The sequence below is a fragment of the Manduca sexta genome, chromosome 28 (assembly GCF_014839805.1).
Source record: "Manduca sexta isolate Smith_Timp_Sample1 chromosome 28, JHU_Msex_v1.0, whole genome shotgun sequence".
Classification (NCBI taxonomy): Eukaryota; Metazoa; Arthropoda; class Insecta; order Lepidoptera; family Sphingidae; genus Manduca; species Manduca sexta.
The window spans coordinates 8,041,677-8,051,859 of record NC_051142.1 but is presented as its reverse complement, the minus strand read 5'-3'; the positions used below and the strand labels follow the sequence as shown (position 1 = coordinate 8,051,859).

Below are 10,183 nucleotides of genomic sequence, written 5' to 3'. Positions count from 1 at the left end.
ACACGTTCTGATGTCGTTGCAATGGACATTGCTTAACATTGAATTTCTTAACATTTTCGCTTATAACTTTTTTATTTATAGTTCTACGAGAAAAAGTTACTGGACCAAAGTTGTAGAGAATTTAATTTGCAACAAAAATGTTTATATATTTTTTGTCCGATAAATAGTTTAAGAGATACATCGTAAAACCATTTCAACCCCTATTTTCAAGATGGCGGCCGTGGGACAAGGGTGGCGACCCCACAAACTCGGTTTTAGCTTTAGACTGACCCCCCCTACACTTCAAAAAAATAAAATTACGTCCTCTAAAAAACGCAAGGTAAGGCCTAAAAAATGTAACATTTCAATGGACTAATTGAAATGAAGTGACAAAATAAGTTGAATAAAATTGAAACATGTAGTTTATTACAGAGCCATCTGCACAAATGAGTAGGAAACTATAAAAATTGTCTCCCATTTCTTTATGTAGATGTCATTAGTTGTATTACAAATTGTTTTCTAAACATGGCTGCCGGTTGCTTCTAATGATATTTTGTGATTTTTGGTATAGAAACAATATAAAGTTACGTTATCTCAGAACTTTACTGCTGGTGATAATATGACATAGCAAGATCGGTTCCTAAAAATGACTTCAACTCCAAAGACTGACAAATGTGGACAAGGTAAGCCAGGAATGCGTAGCATTCAGCTTTTTATTCTTCGGTATTTTAATTTCATTGCGCTGTAATTTATTCAGTAGGTCGTAGTTCTTTTAGAAATATATTAAGTTCGACAAGTGCGTCGAAATTGAGTTTTATGTCGAAGTATATGTGTTTTAATTTTACACGACATAGGCCTCAAATGTAAAACTATATTTGTCTTCCCAATTTTTTTAATTGTTGTAAATATTTCACTAACTCAGCAATAATTATTGGGCTACATAATTTTTTTACATTATTTCAATTGACGTCTGTTTCTGTCATGCCTTGCAATTTTTACTGAGCTGCATTCTGTGTTTACAAATTTATACTTAGACATAAATTCTACCAAAATATTTTCTATACATATTATATATAAGTATTTGTGTTCAACTATTGTTTGTTGTTATGAAGTATTTTAATAGAACATTAATACATTTCTATAGTTGGACATTTCTTAATAGTTTATTTATACACCACATAAATGTGTTGTTTTCCTGTTTCCTTTTCAGTGTGTAATAGTAATATCTAAAAGTTACATACTCAAACTGAGTCATAGGATTATGATAAAAGTATTAAAGTATTTTGTGTAATATAACTTATGTAGTCTTATTACAATTACTTTTAAAACAATATATATTCGAGACATGGTTTTTAATATATGTTGTACCTAATGTATAATAATGTCTGTATGCACATATTATATGTGTGGGTTGATTAATAACTTATTTTATAAATTTAGATGTTGAGGACTGAAAATGTAGATTGTTAAAGTTAAATGTATAAATCGCTGAACAGATTTGGATGAAATGTGGCAGACTGACCATGTCCTGAATTATTATATTGTAGGTTTCTCTTTATGTCAGTAAAGTACATAATGAGATTTTTAATCTGATAAAACAGTTTAATACACTCAAGCTTAATTTATAAAAAAATTTATGTTAACTAAGACTCAAAATTTAAGTATTAAAAAGAAAATATATACTTTATGACCATTTCATATAAAAATACTATTAAGTAACTAGAGTCTAACCACACTTTAGGTTTGGTATCCACTTTGCCGAGTCAATTTTGATAGTTACTCTACTAAAAATAATGCAGAAATCATAACAAAAGTAAAAAAAAAATGTGTTCTTGTTGTGGTAATAATTATTGCTATATGGATAAGTTTGACTTAACTTCCTCTGCATCCTCACGCATGTTAAACAGCCATGTCTTACTGGTGTTATGATTTATTGAAATTTTAAATGTTTCTATTTATTCGTTATAGATGTGTTATGGCGTGGGTTGTATAATATTACTTTAAATTTTAATAACACTTATTGACCTTTGTGAGGCAAATTAGTTTTAGTTTTAAATTATTAATTAAGATGTTTATGTAAATTAAAATGTTTTTTGAACTGAGTTATTAATACATTTTCAGTCAGTACAATAAACATATATGTACATTATTATTCTAGTCAGGGAAACATTGGAAAGTTGTGACTGTTAGTTTTGTGGTTTTTTCTAATTCTCTTATTATTATCAGCAAGTTGGCTGCATTGGTCAAATAATATCTTCAATGCATTGTTCTGCTATCCTAGTTCTATAATTGTTTTATAATTTCATTACGTAGCAATCAATGTATGAAACGAAAATTGCATGAAAGCAAATCAACATGTTAATTTATTATTAGGCTGTGCAACATACTTTATTGCTATAGAAATATACTTTTCGCTGTTTTTTTTTTTTTTTAATTAGTATCAATATTTTATCCACATAGGTTTTAGGATATAATCCGAATTCATATCTTAACCAAATTTTAAAAGATCATTCAGTAAGTAAATGTTATCAAATATATATTTTTTAAACACTAATAATACAAAATGGGAAAAGTCGTTTCTAGTGAAAAAAGTCGCCCGATTTTATGTTCTGTTAGATCTTGTAAGACTTATATTTCATAGACAGAGTGTCTGTAATTAATATTCTTGATTGTTCTAACATTAAACTACTATGCAAAATGTCGTTTTGGTACACCCTACATTGACATCACTAGCCAAAACCCGGTAGGCATCTTCAGCGCACGAACTATCAAACACAAAAACGGCCTCGACCAACTAACACGAGTATTCCAATCCATCTCGGATTGCTTTATTGTAATAAACGCCTAAATAGCCCCCGTACTGCGAAACCGGCTGTAATTTTCGTGCAACAGGGCTGGCAAATGGTTTTTGCATAAAGGTTTTGGATAAAGTTAAAGGCTTATGATTTTTTCGGTGATTGTCAACTACTTTTACTACTTTCTTCCGCATATTAAGATTAAATACTTATATGGTGTACCAGTATTCACCGATCCAAATTGGGAATAAAATAATTATGACTTAATTATCTCTGCCGTCGCGTTTCATGTGAAGGACAGGAATATTATAATATCATTATTGCTTTCTGTAATCGAATGCAACTAGGTACCGACAAAATAATTTCGCGAGGCGTTGGGATCAAAAACACTACAAACGTAAATTTGACATTTAGTAATAAACTCAGGGACTAAGTTACATCATATTTTTTGTATTGTAAATTACGATCATTTTAGCGACCGTCGAGGGTCACTCATCAGAAGAGTAATGAAGTCTCTTTGCCAATAATAACAATACCAGCCTTCCTTGGCATGAGGAGGAAGAAGGAACCCCCCACAACCCCAAGGTGCCAAGGCGAAGTAAAAAAAAAAATATTCACTTAAGTTCTGTTGTCCCATGTTAATATGTGTATAATGGGAGCAGACAAGAATAAATGTATAAAGTTTTACTGTGTACTGGATTTATCTAACACGCTAGTCTGTTTTAATGGAGGTTGATACGCAAACATCTTATTAAAGCTATCATCCATGTAACAAGACAATCATGGAAAATATCTATATAAACAGGTTTGCGGTCAGGCGCGCTTTCATTTGTTAAACGTTTTGCATCAACCAACATGTGCTACGTTTCTTGCTTGCTTAACTTGTCATTACTTAGCCTCCTAAATTTATCTTGGACCTTATCGATATAATAAACTTTTCTTAACTTACTAGCTATGTACACAACATCGTCTGTATGGATTTAGATCTATCTCAGCTTAGCTCTCTTCTCTCCCCGTAACATAGAAAACACGTGTCGCCTGTTGCCTCATTCTCCATGTGTCTGTCTTACCTTTATGTTATAAAGTGTAGTGTACTGGCTGGTACGTTTTTCTTAATATAATGTTTTGTTTCAAAGAAATGTCAGTTTGTAAATAAATGGATTCCGAAGTACAAACTCAGATTTGTAAATAAATGGATTCCGAAGTACAAACTCAGAATATTATTTCCATGTTTCCTGGAATTCTACATAAAGAATAAAAGAATTTTCAGTAATTACACTTTAATTCCAATAAGTAGTGCTATCGTGATACCCCAATAAACATATAAGCAAACAAATTGACGAACATTTTGAAAATTGTTGTGTTCAATTACTTATTTCTTGCGTTACAGTGTTAATTTATATTTTTTCAAAAATGTCTAAAGTAGACATGTAAAATTTGCGATTTGATTATATTATGTATAGATAAACCCTTCCACTGCGTCTTTAGAGAGGATTTCATTTTGCGTGTCATTTGTAATATTGCGACATAATATGTTGAGAGGTGTTTCACAGAGGCACTATTTTCGAGACTCATTTTCGATGGAAACTTAATCACAAGCTACTAGATCAATTTATATATTAGTAAACGACTTACTAGGGTGTTTAGGAACTTATTCTGGAGAAACTATTGATAAAACGGCCCCAGTCTGTGAATTTTAATTATTTAGCATAATAGAAATTTACTTGGCAGTTTGCATTAGGTACACACTACATTTCTTCAACAGTTATTCGAGCCATTTCATAATGCTCCTCTGAATACGAAGATCCGTTATGTAGAGCCAATTTGCACTTGCCACATGTTACCTCGATTACAAAGCTGTTCGCGTAATGTCTTCTATGCAAATGTTTGTTTGAGTGCGTCAATTCAATTCTTCGCAGCGGATCTTGATTGATGCTGATGGCGTTTGTAAGACTTGTAGTGTTGCTTGATTGCCTTGAAACGCTTTATGTACTCCATGCATACCTGTATCTAGTATTAACTTGTATCCCAAAGTGAAAGGTCTACATGGATCATCCTTAAGTTGAGTTTTAACATGCCTGTTAATCTTTTAATCCTATCCAAATAGTAAATCACTTACATTTGTTTATATTAAGTAAATGAAATTGCAACTACCCAGGACATTGCTTTAGCAATATCAACGGTAGAACACGCTAACTGACGCAATGTCTACGCAGTTTCAACGACTGCATCATTCAATTTTTTTAATATAAAACTAATCCAGACGACCGAGCCGCTAGTATATTGATTAGAATCAGCACTCTTAAATAATATCTGTACCACACAATTTTTTAGGTTTTGGGAAAGTATAAATGTTCCTGGCTAATTTGACTTTCGTGTATTAGTATAAAACGTTTGTAATATACTCAAGCATTTCATATTTACATAACCGATGCGCTTCGTTCCAATTAGTTGCATTTGCACGATTTAATTAATTAAGCTATCAAATCTATACTTTTTGCATTACCGGCCGAATAGTGTAGAGTAGCAAGCGTGATGTTTTTCAATAATATGAAAGATCACACTGGCATGCCGCAGTTGGTAAAGCGGAATCATACGTGAGAACACTCGTGACTCGCGTGTGAATTATTATACAGCGTACACCCCGACTATGGTCAATTATATGAATTGACAAATTGCTATTGAAAGGTTTTCGGCCTTCAACGAACGTTAGAGGTGGATTGCTACAAATGATTCCCTGGAGAGACGATTTCATAGTCCTATTATGACGACGTTTGATTCAACTTTATTGTCTCGTTGAGTTGAGGATATGAAATGCTAGGCTCACCTATAGTTTATAGCATGTGAAGATTTATATATTTCGGTTTTTATTATAAAATATTTTACCCGTACATTTATTATTATAATATATTTGCAAATAATTTAAACTCTTTTACTTTCACCAGAATAACCAAGTATTCAACTCAAATTATTATTTCCGTGATTGATCCCCAGTACATTTCAATTTTATTCATCTACGTTGTCTAACCTACCCAACGCAACTTGCTATGTCATTATTGCTTCCTATTGCACGGAGTCGTGACGAGATGGTCTGTCACCACAATGTTGTATGTTATAAACTACGTCATCATGATGCGGTCAGGCGGCTGACGCTTTCGCAAATGTTACAGCGAAAAAAGAAATAATTCAAGAAGTCATATAATAAGTAATAAAGTGTGATGGTTGCATAACAAGGCATTGATGTCAGTACGATAAATTACAGTATTTTGTCATATTATATACAATGATGCAGCAATTACATCAAGTATAATGCGTCGTAATAGGTTTAAATACTGAACCTTACATTTGCTAGAGTGTAATGATCGGCAATCCTAGTAATATAGGATCCCGTTAGGTTAGTATCACGATCGCGGCTAGTTTGTTGGAAAGTAAGCTGCGGCCGTGTTCAACCGGGTGCGCGCGCCTCTCGCCCGCCGCGCCGGCCCGCCTGCCCTCCTGCCGCCCGCGCGAGCTTCTGTCGGAAGAAAATCCTAATTCAACCACTAGAACGCTGATGAATGTAACCGATTAGTTTCTAATTGTTTCATTCAATTATATAAATGCGCACTGAATTATTACATATACATACCTGTTGAGGTTAATTTATAGTACATCTTGATGTACACGATAGACGCTTACACGAAATTTTACTTATTAATTCAATTTCTTTTGTTTCCCTCCGGTAGAGCTAACGTATTGTTTTAGGCTAAAGCCAGACGGGGGTAATTTTATGAGCGGTGTGTTGCGTTATTAGCAATGCATATTATTTATACTGCATTCGGTTTATTTACGGTTTCGGTTTCCTCGGTAGTACCTACTGCGTATGTGTCGCTTGAGCTTCTAACAAAAAATATTGACAGTGTTATTCATATTAACCAAGTTTGTAAGGTTACATTCCAAACAGAACAATCTTCGCTTTTATTGTTTCAAAGATACAATTTTTGCTGACAATTATCTACTTATCGACATATTAGATATCTAAAGATTTTGTGATCTAAAAATCTTTCGAGATATTTCAGCTTTCTAAATCCAGTATCTCAGTGTCTTGCTGAGATTATACACTAGGCAACAGGTGAACTAACCAAACATAAAAATGCTCCGGATTAGGAATTTTCATAATATGACTTTTAATCGCTTATTTTACCTATAGATTTCAAATAGAACATCTAATTAACTTCCACATTCAAACAAGCTCACGCAACAAAAGCTGATATTATAATATCTTTTGATATTATGTACTTATTGTACTTAATAGTATTTGAATTAGTGAAGGCGTATGAGATATATACTCTTCTTCTACCAGTTTTATCACCTTTAATGAAGTGTAGCTGCCATACAAGACACTACAAAAATAGACGAATTCTTAAAGTTAAGTATTATCATAGCATTTCCTGTATAAACATATTTTGTATTAACGTTCGGTGTTTTATTATTAATAATTGGCAAAACACTTCCTGTACTACACATTCTTTTTTAAATAGTATTCGAAGTTAATGGTTACGGAATTGTGCTTTATAGTTTTGCAAATACGATAAAAACCATTTTTTATGTTTTTTATGTCATTGCATGATCAATGCCAATGTTCAGTTAATAGATTTCATTACACGTGTGGGTACAAAGCAGTTACGGTCAAGTGACACAGATCTGTAGCACACCGTGCTATTACTTTTGTTCTGTTGATTGGCCACGAGTCGTCATAAATCTTAGTACATTTGGAAGAAAATTATAAAACAGCATGAATGGGTTAATGTGGCATCCCTACAAGCTCTGTAGTACCTGGCACTTTATTTAAGTAACAAAGGTTTGTTCTGAACACACATCCTGAACCCTTATTATTATTTTTAAATTAGTTGACAGAATCTAAAGAATTATAGTTAAAAGATGAAGTGTCCAGTGAAGCGGAATAGGAACTTACTCATTTGTAACGTCCTGGATCGCCGTACCGTGTCATAGAACATAATATTATTACCGTGTTTTTAATTACTTCGTAATTTATACACGTATTGTCGTTTCTTTACGAAAAGCAAACTGCATATTACCTAGATTCTGGTTTCTATAAGTCCTGCAAATGACGGGTCCTACATGTAGGCCTAGGAGTATCGTGATTTGTAATTTTTGTTGGAAACATAAATACAGCGACAGTCGGGACTGCATCATGGTAATTTCGTTTTTCCATTTGTGTAAAACTGTGGTGAAAATTTCGTCCATACACACGAGTACACGTATATTGGGGCCATTGCAGGTTGTTAGCTGTTGTTTCCTTGGCGCACGGTTGGTTTGCTTTGTTGTATTTTGGTCGTCAATGATATCCGACTGGCATATCGCTGTACCCGTCCGCGTACTGTGATAGCTTAGTAAATTTGTTTCAGACGTATGTGGGACGTAATGTTTGCTTTTTATTGGCAGCAATTAGTCGTTTTGGAGTAACATTCATATGTTTGATAATATATATGAAATATTCAATAACTAAGTAAATAAGGCCTCTAATCATTTATATGTAATGATTTTTCGGAATGTCACTCTATATGTGGCGAGATGCAAATTAAACAGGAAACATGCTTGTTGGGATGATTTTATTGTTATCTAAATGTGTCCTGGTTACTTGCCAACCGTCAAGTTCCAATTAATGTTGACTAACTACAAATGATAGAACTGTTCAAAATGTATATAACAATCGTTATTTACATTTGAGAATAAGTCTATCATCTACAGTAAGGCAGAGACTTATAATATATATGAGCCCTATAAAATATTAATGCTCTATTATTTATATTGTTTCGTATGAATATTAATTGATAAAAATTACATAACTACAAAGTGCCTTTGTGTTAGTAAGCAATACCAATGTAGTCACGTACTATTGGTAAATCTTTGCGATAAATGTCATTACATTTTTAAAATGCAATGCGTAATAAGAAATAAAGGCCTATTTTGTTCAATTTAGTGTGAGCGAAACATTTAGCGGTAAGGCTCCTATGTGGAAGTGATTTGTGATTGTTATGCAATAATCACGCATCGACGCGACGTAGGATTGTGTGCTAAAGCAGGTGGGCCCGGGCGTAGTCACAGCCAGCAATCGTCAGAGATGCGCTTGGCACTTTCACTCTCGGTGGTGCGACAGCAATGGCCGCGGTTCGCCGCAGTGGGCCCGCGTCGTCGTTAGCCGTCGCCGCGCCGCTGGCTCTCGTGCGAGGCACAAATACCGCATAAACATCGCACAGCTTGCGTTGCCGAGTGCCGGCCAAACCGAGCAACACCTTGTGTCAATTCAACACTATGCTCCACCGTGTACAAGCTCGCCTGCTTGCCCGTTGCTCTGCTAAATATTGAAATCGTATTGTGAAAAATCGGACATCTATTTATAAATTGGGCATTTGTTGAGACGTTTTGTTTTGTGCAATTATATTGGTGCATGACGTTCATATCGCGCTTTTGGCTCGAAAAGTTTAAAGTGGCAACGTTTAAATTGCTTCAATTGAGATTGTGTTCTGAATTCAAGTTATCTTTTTGTTAACAACAAAAAATAAATTGTGGTTGAGTGGCAAATTAATTTTGTGCCAAAAAATAAACTGACTTAGCGAAAGTCTCAAATACCGTTGTCGAAGTTTCCCTATAGAGTAAATGTTTATCGAGAAGTTTGGTTTCGTAACATTACTCACGACGCGAATGTGTGCATTTGCAACTTTACGGACACTATTTAATTATTTTTGTTGCGTTTCTGTCATTTTTGTAGTTGTACTGTGTCAATAGTGTGTTGCCATTTAAGGAGGAGCGTATAATAATCCCCAGAGATATTGCGGCTTAATGTGTAATTTCAAGGTTGGCAAAAACAGCTGGACAGCAGTCAGTCAGCATGGAGCAGTCGCGGTGCTCACATAACGGGCGTCCAGCCGAACGACCGACCGACAAGGACGCGCTCTGTAAATAAATAATGATCTAATTGTATATATCCATATACTATTTCTGACTCTGACTATTGCCTGATAAATACGTTATCGACGTAAAGGGTTGTACTATCATTTAATCGTTAGTGTGTGTGGTGAACAGAGTGGTGAAACTCAAACCAGCCGCAGTACCCACTTTCGAAGTTTTCTAGAGGGCCCTCCTTTTCTCGGCGGTACTAACATCCGCTTGGAGTTAGTTATCTCCGGTTGCGTCGCAAATTTCAAGCACTACGTGATTTTGTGTGGTTACTGTGTTACATTTAGAAGTTGAAGCTGAAAAATGTTCTTCTGGCACTAACAACCGCAGATAAATCTTATAGTAATTAGATATAAAAAGAAATATCGAAGAAAAATCGTAATGCCCCATTACGACGAGAGTTTTATATATGACGACAATCTAAATCAAATTAGAAATAAACGGAGCTA

At 34.3% G+C, this 10,183-nt stretch overlaps 1 pseudogene; it reads left to right on the top strand.

Annotated features, from left to right (window-relative positions):
* The first annotated feature begins 497 nt into the window (after nt 1–497).
* Nucleotides 498–10,183, top strand: part of LOC119191004 — a 35,504-nt pseudogene continuing 25,818 nt past the window's right edge.